This window comes from Salvelinus namaycush, chromosome 5 (assembly GCF_016432855.1).
Source record: "Salvelinus namaycush isolate Seneca chromosome 5, SaNama_1.0, whole genome shotgun sequence".
Classification (NCBI taxonomy): Eukaryota; Metazoa; Chordata; class Actinopteri; order Salmoniformes; family Salmonidae; genus Salvelinus; species Salvelinus namaycush.
Window position 1 is genome coordinate 21534477 of NC_052311.1, and position 13636 is coordinate 21548112.

At 44.4% G+C, this 13636-nt stretch overlaps 1 protein-coding gene across 2 annotated transcripts in view; it reads left to right on the top strand.

Moving 5' to 3' along the window:
• Positions 1 to 13636, top strand: part of LOC120048043 (E3 ubiquitin-protein ligase RNF130-like) — a 69070-nt gene that overhangs the window by 25422 nt on the left and 30012 nt on the right. The window lies entirely within an intron of this gene.

The following is a 13636-nucleotide window of genomic DNA, read 5'->3' on the forward strand; positions in this document are numbered from 1 at the left end:
GCCAACACGGGCACACAAACATATTTTGTCACAGCTGTCTCTTTCTCTCCTTTGCTTCACATGTGTTTCTTCCTACTCACTCTCTGTCATTGATACGACCACTGTCTTTCTCAGCTTATTTTGGCCACAATGTAAAGTTGTATGAGTAAAGTCAGACTTTCTGACCTTTTGATCACAACTTTTTCCATGAAGCTCGTCTAAAAACAGACATCCCATATAATATAACCAGATACTTGAATGAGTGTCCTGTATGAGTGAGTGATTGACAGTAGCTGACGGCTAGCCTAGAGCTGTTTTGCACGTCACCTTAGCGTCACCCCACCCCAGGGGATACTCTGAGCTAATTCAAGCTAACGTTGAAAAGCCTGTATGAATGAGACAATAAAGAAAGATTCTAGTGAGGAGGTGAAGAGAGAATGAGAGGGGGCGGGAGCTGGTGTAGAATCACTATAGCACTGAGGACCCGATCGTTGGGAATGTGTAACCTTTTTTTAACTAGCCAAGTTAGTTAGGATCAAATTCTTATTTACAATGACGGCCTACCCCACCCAAACCCGGACGACTCTGGGCCAATTGTGCTCCGCCCTATGGGACTCCCAATCAAAGCTGGATGTGATACAGCCTGAATTCGAACCAGGGACTGTAGTAATGCCTCTTGCTCTGAGATGCAGTGCCTTAGACCTCTGTGCCACTCGGGAGCCCAGGCAGGCAGACAGTGGTGGTTAGAGGACAGGAAACGGGAGGAGTGAGGAAAATAAATACTGAGAAGAAGGGAGAGAGGGGATGAAAGAAAACAAAGTAAGAAATATTGTATAGCATCCATAGACCTGGTAAGCCGTGCAGACAATGGTTGTCTGAGTCTCGCAGCGGTAGGAGAAGGAGGGAGGAAGTGGGAGGGGTAGAGAAGAGTCAGAAGGTGTGACAGCACTATCTGGGTTTGATCGATGGACTGTTTATAAATATAGAAGGAGTCCCATGACTAATTTATAAGGTCATTTTCTACCATGAACGAACGGTGGAATGCTGATAGTTCCCCCGAGCGCATACTATTCAGTATCGATCATTGTTTGCCTGAAAAGCACATAATTTATCACGGGTGGGAATTATTTATTAATGTCATGGAATATGGGATATGCTGTATATGGATTTGACTTTGAAGGAAGAAGAATCACAGCTGTGGTGTGTGTGTGGGGGGGTGTATGCGTGTTGTACACATACATATTTGTGTGTTTCAGTGCAGCAGCAGCACTGATACAGTGCAAGAGGGATAAGGGCATACCAGAGATGATGCGTGGAGATATGGGTCAGAGATAGACATCAGCCTTGCACAAGAAGGCACACTGACAACCTATTAAGGTTCCGACCCTTTTTTTCAATTTGCGCCTAAAATGAAATACCCAAATCTAACTGCCTGTAGCTCAGGCCCTGAAGCAAGGATATGCATATTCTTGGGTACCATTTGAAAGGAAACATTGTTTTTATGGAAATGTGAAAGGAGTGTAGGAGAATATAACACAATAGATCTGGTAAATGATAATACAAAGAAAAAAAACAAGCATTATTTTTTTTTGTACCATCTTTGAAATGCAAGAGAATGGCCATAATGTATTATTCCAGCCCAGGTGCAAATTGGACTTTGGCCACTAGATGGCAGCAGTGTATGTGCAAAGTTTTAGACTGACGTAATGAACCATTGCATTTCTGTTCAAAATTCTGTATCAAGACTGCCCAAATGTGCCTAATTTGGTTATTAATAACTTTTCATGTCCAAAATTGTGGACTCTCCTCAAACAATAGCATGGTATTATTTCACTGTAATAGCTACTGTAAATTGGACAGTGCAGTTAGCTTAAATTCTTGTTAATCTTTCTGCCAATATCAGATATGTCTATGTCCTGGGAAATGTTCTTGTTAATTACAAACTCATGCTAATCGCATTAGCCTATGTTTGCTCAACCGTCCCGTGGAACTAGGCAAGTCAGTGAAGAACAAATTCTTATTTACAATGACTGCCTACACCGGCCAAACCCGGACGACGTTGGGCCAATTGTGCGCCGCCCTATGGGACTCCCAATCACAGCCGGTTGTGATACAGCCTGGATTCGAACCAGGGTGTCTGTAGTGACGCCTTCTGGCGTTTGGACGTTTCTCCCAGGATGAACCAGACATGTCTATAATTTTTTTCTGAGGTCTTGGCTGATTTCTCTTTGTTTTCCCATGATGTCAAGCAAGAGGCACTGAGTTTGAAGGTAGGCCTTGAAATGAATCCACAGGTACACCTCCAATTATGTCAATTAGCCTATCAGAAGCTTCTAAAGCCATGACATAATTTTTTTTAATTTTCCAAGCTGTTTAAAGGCACAGTCAACTTAGTGTATGTAAACTTCTGACCCACTGGAGTTGTGATAGTGAATTATAAGTGAAATAATCTGTCTGTTAACAATTATTGGAAAAATACTTGTCATGCACAAAGTAGATGTCCTAACCAACTTGCCAAAACTATAGTTTATTAACAAGAAATTGGTTGTGGTTGAAAAACTAGTTTTAATGAATCCAACCTATGTTTTTGTAAACTTCCTACTTCAATTGTGTGTGTGTGTGTGTGTGTGTGTGTGTGTGTGTGTGTGTGTGTGTGTGTGTGTGTGTGTGTGTGTGTGTGTGTGTGTGTGTGTGTGTGTGTGTGTGTGTGTGTGTGTGTCAGATAATCATGGAAGTGATGGAGTCCAGGTGAGTCTGATGAGACGCAGGTGTGTATAACGATTGTGACAGGTGTGCGCCATAACGAGCAGCCTGGTGAGCTAGAGACTGGAGAGGGAGCACACGTGACAATTTTTGAGATTCTTCATTGTAGCCACCCTTTGCTTTGATAAGAGCTTTGCACACTCTTGGCATTCTCTCAACCAGCTTCATGTTGTAGTCCCCTGGAATGCATTTCAATTAATAGGTGTGCCTTGTTATTTTGTGGAATTTCTTTAATGCGTTTGAGCCAATCATTTGTGTTGTGACAAGGTAGGGGTGGTATACGGAAGATAGCCCTATTTGGTAAAAGGACCAAGTCCATATTATGGCAAGAACAGCTCAAATAAGCAAAGAGAAACTACAGTCCATTATTACTTTAAGACATGAAGGTCAGCCAATGCTGAACATTTCAAGAACTTTGAAAAACCATCAAGCGCTATGATGAAACTGGCTCTAATGAGGACCGCCACAGGAAAGGAAGACCCAGTTACCTCTGCTGCAGAGGATAAGTTCATTAGAGCCTCAGAAATTGCAGGCCAAATAAATGCTTCAGAGTTCAAGTGACAGACACATCTCAACATCAACTGTTCAGAGGAGACTGCGTGAACCGGGTCTTCATGGTTGAATTGCTTCAAAGAAACCACTACTAAAGGACACCAATAATAAGAAGAGACTTGCTTGGGCCAAGAAACACAAGCAATGGACATTAGACCGGTGGAAATCTGTCCTTTGGTCTGATGAGTCCAAATGTGCGATTTTTGGTCCCATCCGCCGTGTCTTTGTGAGACGCAGAGTAGGTGAACGGATCATCTCAATATGTGTGGTTCCCACTGTTTAGCATGGAGGAGGTGTGATGGTGTGCAGGTTCTTTGCTGGTGACACTGTGATTTATTTAGAATTCAAGGCATACTTAACCAACATGGCTACCACAGCATTCTGGAGCGATACGCCATCCCAGCTGGTTTGTGCTTAGTGGAACTATGATTTGTTTTTCAACAGGACAATTACCCCAAACACACCTCCCAGGCTGTGTAAGGGCTATCTGACCAAGAAGGAGAGTGATGGAGTGCTGCATCAGATGACCTGGCCTCAACCAAATTTGGGATGGTTTGGGAGGTGTTGGAATGCGGAGTGAAGTAAAAGCATCGAACAATTGCTTGGCTTATGTGGGAACTTCTTCAAGACTGTTGGAAAAGCATTCCAGGTGAAGCTGGTTGAGAGAATGCCAAGAGTGTGTAAAGCTATCAGCATGGCAAAGGGGTGGCTACTTTGAAGAATCTGAAATATATTTTAGATTCTTCAAACACTTTTTTGGTTACTACATGATTCCATATGTGTGATTGTATAGTTTTGATGTCTTCACTGTTATTCTACAATAGAAAAACCCTTGCATGAGTAGGTGTGTCCAAACTTTTGACTGGTTCTGCTTGTGCATATTATGTTTGTGTGAGCAAATGATGAATTAAGTGTTAGTGTGTATGAGTGTGTAGTTCCCTGTGAGTGTGCATAGGGAGAGTGAAAAAATAAAATACAAGTGTCAACTCTGTCTGTGTAGCCATTTTGTTAGCTATTTAGTGGTCTTATGGCTTGGGGACAAAAGCTGTTCAAGATCCTGTTGGTGTCAGACTTAATGCACTGGTACCGTTTGCTGTCGGGAAGCACAGAGAACAGTCTATAGCTTGGGTGACTGGAGTCTTTAATGATTTTCCGGGCCTTCCTTTCACACGGATATAAAGGTCCTGGATGGCAGGGAGCTCAGCCCCAGTAATGTACGGAGCTGTCCGCACCACCCTCTGTAGCGCCATGCGATCGAGCGCGGTGCTTTTAACTAAACCAAGCAATGAATTAGCCAGTCAAGATGCTCTCAATGGTACAGCTGTATACATTTTTGAGGATTTGAGGGGCCATGCCAAACCTTTTCAACCTCCTGAGGGGGAAGAGGTGCCTTCGCACCTTCTTCACGACCGTGCGTGTGTATGTGGACAATTTGGAAGTCTTTAGTGATTTGGACACTGAGGAACCTGAAGCTCTCGACCTACTCCACTGCAGCCCTGTTGATGTGGATGGGGGCGTGCTCGCCCTCCAGTTTCCTGTAGTCCCACGATCAGCTCCTTGGACTTACTGACGTGGAAGGAGAGATTGTTATCCTGACACCACACTGCCAGGTCACTGACCTCCTCCCTGTAGGCCCTCTCATTGTCACCGGTAGTCAGGCCTACCACTGTCGTGTCGTCAGCGTGCCCACACAGTTTTGGGTGAACAGGGAGTACAGGAGGGGACTAAGCACACACCCCTGTGGGGCCCCCGTGTTGAGGGTCAGAGTCGTGGAGGAGATGTTACCCGGAGGAGATTCCTACCCTCATCACCTGCGGTCTGCCCGTCAGGAAGTCCATGATCCAGTTGCAGAAGGTCCTAAGCTTGGTGACGAGCTTGGAGGGGACAATTGTGCTGAACGCTGAGCTGTAGTCAATGAACAGCATTCTCTCACAGGTATTCTTCTTTTCTTGGCGGGTAAGGGCAGTGTGGAGTGTAATTGAGATTGCGTCGTCTATGGATCTGTTTGGGCAGTATGCAAATTGGAGTGGCTCTGGGATGATGGAGTTGATGTGTGCCATAACCAGCCTCTCAAAGCTCTTCATGATTATAGATGTGAGTGCTACAGGGTGGTAGTCATTGTGGGAGAGGGCGAGAGAATCTTGTTTACGCCTGCTCTTGTGGTCCCTGCAGTCTCATTCTAGCCCAGCGTCTTACTGTGTTTTTGGCTGTGTTATCAGCCAATTACCTGTAGGCAACTGTGCTTACATGCTTGTGCGATATGTTACCAGAGCATCAGCATCTCTGGGACTGTGGTAGTCACGAGGCTGAGGAACTGGCTGTATCATTGTGTGACAAACAGGTGAAGGTTAGTTAATGCTCCCCCTGTTAGTTCTACTCTCAGTGGACGCTCAGACAGGACAGATACACCAGATGACTACTGTATGAGTCATCAGAGAAAAGACTGTTGGCTTATGCCCCTGCCCTCTCAGACGCAACACACACTTACTGAAGAGCGTGCACACACACACACTTTAAAAAAAATGTTTTTACTTAACCTTTATTTAACTAGGCAAGTCAGTTAAAAACAAATTCTTATTTACAATGATGGCCTAGGAACAGTGGGTTAACTGCCTTGTTCAGGGGCAGAACAACAGATTTTTACCTTGTCAGCTCGGGGATTCGATCTAGCAACCTTTCGGTTACTGGTCCAAAGCTCTAATCACTAGGCTACCTAATATATCATTCCTCTCTGTGTAAATTCATTTAGACACTTAGCAACACTTAACATTGTTGCCCTTTATACCATCATGTATTTACTGTACGACTACATTTGGCAACTACAATCTAATTACTTAGCTGTAATCAGTAGCTGTAGATAATGACAAATTATTTAATTGTGACGAAAGCAAACCATTAGTTGCATTCTGTTTTAAATTAATGTTTTTGGAGTTTAATCACAGAAGTCTTTTTGTCCAATTTAAGTGCAACTCAAAGGTCAACCCAAAGTATTGCTCCTTTTTTCTGTGTTAGCTTGTTCATATATTTTCAGGCTTACAGAGTAGGAGGGTATGAGACTAGTTCATCTTAACTTTAATAGATATTAACATCCAGACCTTTAGCATGTGACACTGGAGTTAATAAGTCAAGCTGTGTCATGGCTGGTTGGCCCCTGGGCTATGGTATAACACTTGTGCTGCGTCTGTGATAGCCTAACCAGTGCTGGGTCTATGGTGAACTAGCCTGGCCCCATAAATCTAATAATTTAATGGTAGCGGCCCGCTGCGCACGGCCCATTGTTTTGACTGGCTGTGATTTCCTATCGATCCCTGGTTAATAGAGAGCATCATAAAGGCAGGTGCACTTCTTTTGTGATAAGCAGAGGTGGTGCAGATCGTGTGTGTTAGGGCCAGGGCAAGGGTGTGCGCGTTTTGTGTTGATGCACATCGGATATAGATACAAATTGTGCAATTATACACATATTGCCATAAGGTGGAGAAAAATGTTTGCAGTTTTAATATTTGTTCTTAATTATTATTTTCTTCATATTTTTTGAACCTTTCATTTAACTAGGTAAGTCAGTTAAGAACAAATTCTTATTTACAATGATGGCCTACTGGGGAACAGTGGGTGAACTGCCTTGTTCAGGGGTAGAACGACAGATTTTTACTTTGTCAGCTCGGGGATTCGATCCAGCAACCTTTTGGTTACTGGCCCAACGCTCTAACCAGTAGGCTACCTGCCGCCCCAAATGCCAAGAGTGTGCCAAGTTAATGGCCGGTAATTCGACCATGATAACAAGTTTAAATACTTGGCCGCTAAACTAATTTGCCAATCTAAAAAAGTTAACTGATGACATGGGCTAATTGATTGTCTTAACTAGATAAAAACATTTACAACGTGCACATTTTGAAATTGCACCTTGTATATTCTACTATTCTAACTCTCAACAGTAAGTTGAGACCCTGACTGAGTTCTTCAGGAAGGAGTTGATCAGAGGGCCTTCAAAATGCGGGTCGCCAGTTGCCCATCCCTGGTTTAGATGGTGAAGTGAGGGCAATTCATATTTATAGTAGGTTAAAACAGGCCTTTTACAAGATTAAATTATAACAGGAGCATTTGAATCTTATTAAAGAGATGGAGTCTAGACAGGCTACTTTAGGAAACTTTCTGAATGGACATATAGGCCTATAGAGAGAATCAGCAAACAGGAGCGCTAATACGTTTTAAGGAAAGGAGAAATATTTGCTCGTGTCGGACATACGCTGATGGCTTTGATTGGCGGGTGCTTTTACGGGTGTATGTGTATATTTCTCCTTTCCTTTAAACGTATTAAAAACACCTATGCCTACCTTAGCCTACTTTCAGGAAAGCCTACGTAAGAATATTATACACAACGCAAAGGACTAGAGGTCAATAGGGAATTAAAGATCAATGGAAAGTTATTTTTCAGTTCAACATCTGTTTAGAATCTGTGTAAGGCTTTCAGTCCTGGACTCATAGCTACGTGTGACAAGATATCGTTGGTCTGAATCGTCTATACATTGAGCCTGAAACAGGATACTTGTTATTTGGTCATTGGCCCAATTTTACTGCAAGGAATTCTAATTGGTCAACCACAGGCTAGGGTTGGGGGTTATAAATTACATAATGTATCTTTGTTCTGTGGAGAGAACTGAGGACAGGAAAGAAGGAACATCTACCTCTTGTTATTTTTGAATAAACCTGTTTCTCTCCCCTTGATTTGTTTTGGGGTCTGTGTTATTGAAGAATAACATCAACTGCTAACAGCTATAAGATGATGAATTAAGACTGAGCTGCTGTTCCTCCCATAGAAGGCCTGTCCACTGAGAGACCTCTCCATCATGGTTGACAACTCCACGTTGACCCCCTCCCAGAGTGTATAGAACCTTGGCGTGACCCTGGTCAACACCTTGACGTTCTTTGCAAAACATCAAGGCAGAGACTCGCTCCTGCAGGTTCCTGTTCTACAACAACCATAGAGTTTGACCCTACCTCACACAGGAAGCAGCACAAGTCCTAATCCAGGCACTTGTCCTCTCCTGTCTGGACTACTGCAACTCTCTGTTGGCTGGGCTCCCTGCTTGTGCCATCAAACCCCTGCAACGTATCCAGAATACTGCAGCCTGCCTGGTGTTCAACTGACCCTCCCTACCTTCAGGCTATGCTCAAACCCTACACAACAACCCAAGCACTCCATTCAACGCTCCATCAACATTGACAGGACAGAGAAACCAGACACATGCTCAAATCAAATTGTATTTGTCACATACACATGGTTAGCAGATGTTAATGCGAGTGTAGCGAAATGCTTGTGCTTCTAGTTCCGACAATGCAGTAATAACCAACAAGTAATCTAACCTAACAATTCCACAACTACTACCTTATACACACAAGTGTAAAGGGATAAAGAATATGTACATAAAGATATATGAATGAGTGATATTACAGAACAGCATAGGCAAGATGCAGTAGATGGTATAGAGTACAGTATATACATATGAGATGAGTAATGTAGGGTATGTAAACATAAAGTGGCATAGTTTAAATTGGCTAGTGATACATGTATTACATAAAGATGGCAAGATGCAGTAGGTGATATAGAGTACAGTATATACATATGAGATCAGTAATGTAGGGTATGTAAACATTATATTAAGTGGCATTGTTTAAAGTGGCTAGTGGTACATTTGTACATAATTTCCATCAATTCCCATTATTAAAGTGGCTGGAGTTGAGTCAGTATGTTGGCAGCGGCCGCTAAATGTTAGTGGTGGCTGTTTAACAGTCTGATGGCCTTGAGATAGAAGCTGTTTTTCAGTCTCTCGGTCCCTGCTTTGATGCACCTGTACTGACCTCGCCTTCTGGATGATAGCGGGGTGAACAGGCAGTGGCTTGGGTGGTTGTTGTCCTTGATGATCTTTATGGCCTTCCTGTGACATCGGATGGTGTAGGTGTCCTGGAGGGCAGGTAGTTTGCCCCCGGTGATGCGTTGTGCAGACCTCACTACCCTCTGGAGAGCCTTACGGTTGTGGGCGGAGCAGTTGCCGTACCAGGCGGTGATACAGCCCAACAGGATGCTCTCAATTGTGCATCTGTAGAAGTTTGTGAGTGCCTTTGGTGACAAGCCTAATTTCTTCAGCCTCCTGAGGTTGAAGAGGCGCTGCTGCTGCTGCAACGCTGTCTGTGTGGGTGGACCAATTCAGTTTGTCCGTGATGTGTACACCGAGGAACTTAAAACTTTCCACCTTCTCCACTACTGTCCCGTCGATGTGGATAGGGGGGTGCTCCCTCTGCTGTTTCCTGAAGTCCACAATCATCTCCTTTGTTTTGTTGACGTTGAGTGTGAGGTTATTTTCCTGACACCACACTCCGAGGGCCCTCACCTCCTCCCTGTAGGCCTTCTCGTCGTTGTTGGTAATCAAGCCTACCACTGTAGTGTCATCCGCAAACTTGATGATTGAGTTGGAGGCGTGCATGGCCACGCAGTCGTGGGTGAACAGGGAGTACAGGAGAGGGCTCAGAACGCACCCTTGTGGGGCCCCAGTGTTGAGGATCAGCGGGGTGGAGATGTTGTTACCTACCCTCACCACCTGGGGGCGGCCCGTCAGGAAGTCCAGGACCCAGTTGCACAGGGCGGGGTCGAGACCCAGGGTCTCGAGCTTGATGACGAGTTTGGAGGGTACTATGGTGTTAAATGCTGAGCTGTAGTCGATGAACAGCATTCTCACATAGGTATTCCTCTTGTCCAGATGGGTTAGGGCAGTGTGCAGTGTGGTTGCGATTGCGTCGTCTGTGGACCTATTGGGTCGGTAAGCAAATTGGAGTGGGTCTAGGGTGTCCGGTAGGGTGGAGGTGATATGGTCCTTGACTAGTCTCTCAAAGCACTTCATGATGACGGAAGTGAGTGCTACGGGGCGGTAGTCGTTTAGCTCAGTTACCTTAGCTTTCTTGGGAACAGGAACAATGGTGGCCCTCTTGAAGCATGTGGGAACAGCAGACTGGGATAAGGATTGATTGAATATGTCCGTAAACACACCAGCCAGCTGGTCTGCGCATGCTCTGAGGACGCGGCTGGGAATGCCGTCTGGGCCTGCAGCCTTGCGAGGGTTAACACGTTTAAATGTTTTACTCACCTCGGCTGCAGTGAAGGAGAGCCCGCAGGTTTTGGTAGCGGGCCGTGTCAGTGGCACTGTATTGTCCTCAAAGCGAGCAAAACAGTTATTTAGCCTGTCTGGGAGCAAGACATCCTGGTCCGCGACGGGGCTGGTTTTCTTTTTGTAATCCGTGATTGACTGTAGACCCTGCCACATACCTCTTGTGTCTGAGCTGTTGAATTGCGACTCTATTTTGTCTCTGTACTGGGACTTAGCTTGTTTGATTGCCTTGCGGAGAGAATAGCTACACTGTTTGTATTCGGTCATGTTTCCGGTCACCTTGCCCTGGTTAAAAGCAGTGTTTCGTGCTTTCAGTTTCACGCGAATGCTGCCGTCAATCCACGGTTTCTGGTTTGGGAATGTTTTAATCGTTGCTGTGGGTACGACATCGTCAATGCACTTTCTAATGAACTCGCTCACCGAATCAGCATATTCGTCAATGTTGTTGTTGGACGCAATGCGGAACATATTCCAATCCGCGTGATCGAAGCAGTCTTGAAGCGTGGAATCAGATTGGTCGGACCAGCGTTGAACAGACCTGAGCGAGGGAGCTTGTTGTTTTAGTTTCTGTTTGTAGGCTGGAAGGCAGTCGTGGTCAGCTTTTCCGAAAGGAGGGCGGGGGAGGGCCTTATATGCGTCGCTGAAGTTAGTATAACAATGATCCAAGGTTTTACCAGCCCTGGTAGCACAATCGATATGCTGATAGAATTTAGGGAGTTTTGTTTTTAGATTAGCCTTGTTAAAATCCCCAGCTACGATGAATGCAGCCTCAGGGTGTGTGGTTTCCAGTTTACGAAGAGTCAGATAAAGTTCGTTCAGGGCCATCTGTGTCTGCTTGGGGGGGGAATATATACGGCTGTGATTATAATCGAAGAGAATTCCCTTGGTAGATAATGCGGTCGACATTTGATTGTGAGGAATTCTAGATCAGGTGAACAGAATGACTTGAGTTCCTGTATGTTGTTATGATCACACCACGTCTCGTTAATCATAAGGCATACACCCCCGCCCCTCTTCTTACCAGAAAGATGTATGTTTCTGTCGGCGCGATGCGTGAAGAAACCAGCTGGCTGCACCGACTCCGTTAGCGTCTCTTGAGTTAGCCATGTTTCCGTTAAGCAGAGAACGTTACAATCTCTGATGTCTCTCTGGAATGTTGCCCTTGCTCGGATTTCATCAACCTTATTGTCAAGAGACTGGACATTGGCGAGTAGTATGCTAGGGAGTGGAGCGCGATGTGCCCGTCTCCGAAGCCTGACCAGGAGACCGCTACGTTTGCCCCTTTTACGGCGTCGCATAGGGTCGCAGGCTGGGATCCGATCCATTGTATTGGGTGGAAGGCAAAACACTGGATCCGTTTCGGGAAAGTCATATTCCTGGTTGGAACGATGGTGAGTTGACGTTGCTCTTATATTCAGTAGTTCCTCCCGACTGTATGTAATGAAACCTAAGATTACCTGGGGTACCAATGTAAGGAATAACACATAAAAAAACAAAATACTGCATATTTTCCAAGGAAGCGAGGCGGCCATCTTGGTCGCTCACATGGTGCACGTAAATGATGGTTATGAAATAAACCAGAACTTGTTTCTCTCAAGTGTAGCAGGTTTTTAATGTAACCAAATGACAGGGATTAGTGGTAAATTGCCTGTTTTACAAACGGTAGGCATTCATAGAAGTACATTATGGGCCGACATTGTAAAGCCTAGACTACTATTCTACATTGCGGGGATAGGAGGACAACAAAGAAAATGGGGTCTCGCCTAGGGCACCATATCGGCCAGGACACGGCCTGATCAGCGTTGATTCATCTAGAAATGAAGAAAAGATTCCGTATCAAATTATACCATGCCAGGTTGAAGAGGATTGGCACATTTTCCATTTGACAAAACATTAGAGCATTATAGGCCTCAGTGCCAGTACAACCTTGTCGACTGCTGTTGAATAATTAATGAATAGTCAGAACATCCAACCTTTTTTAATAAAATACCTATTTATTTATTTGTTTACTAGCAAGCAAAGAAAACGTACATTGTGTAAAAGAATGTCCACACATCAAACAATATTTGTACTGAAGTGCCATGTAGCGCTCTACACCCCCGCCCGTCTAGCAGATCGCTGCTGGAGCATCAAAAGAGGAGAGGAGGAAATGTATAAAGTTTTTAATAGACTAAGTTAGCTAAAAAAAAAAATGAATCATTAGTAAACACACCCACTATTAGGTAAAGTTTATCTACATGAAATGAAAGATAATTAAACGGTTTAATGGTTATTTTATTTTCATGATGGTCTTCATCCATAACCGTCAGTTACACGGTTATTACATTTTTGTCACAGCCCTATTGATACCATCTGAAAAACTGTAATTGTGGAGTGAACTATCCCTTTAATTGTGGGGTGAACTTTCCCTTTAATTGTGGAGTGAACTATCCCTTTAAGTACACGCAAACCTTGGGATTCCAAATCCGAATGACCACAACAAAACCAGCCCCCTTAGCCAATGTTAACACATCCCTTCCTCCCTCTCTCCTCTTCCTCCTCCTCTTTGTCAGGTAGCTCAGTGCAAAGGTGGCCTCAATCGCCACATTTCCTGTGATATCCGTGCTCCCCAAAAAAGCTGAGTCAGGAGCCAGGCGGCTTTTGGCTAAAGGGCACCTTTAAGAGAGGGCTCCCACAGAGGAGAGAGGGAGGGAAAGGTATAGAGAAAGAGATGGAGAGAGGTAGAGATCAATAGCGTAATGACTTAACTGTTGCCTTTCAGCCTGTACGACAGGGAGTCATTATACCCAGCCTTCTGAATTACAGACCTTTCTTTCTCTCCCTTTCTCGTGTTCTCTCTTTCTCGTGTTCTCTTTCTCTGAACAAGAATAAAAAGTATTGGAGGAATTCCCATCTCAAAAGAAGCAGCCATGGTTTAATGATAATTCAAAGTCAAACTTTCAAGGATGTTTGGTGATTTTAAAAAGGAGATGATTGAGCTGTCAGGGAATGTCTTGTTACTTCTTTCATCACAATGTTTTAAGGCGCAACATTTTTTTAGCACAGAGCAGCCATGGTGCTGGTGGTCTTATTCTCATGAGGATTGAGACAAATGTCCCTGGTGTGTGTGACATCAGTGTGCTGTCGGCCATTCGTCAATAATGGGGCAAGGTAAACTGCCCCGCACTCCTCTGGTGGTCATCACT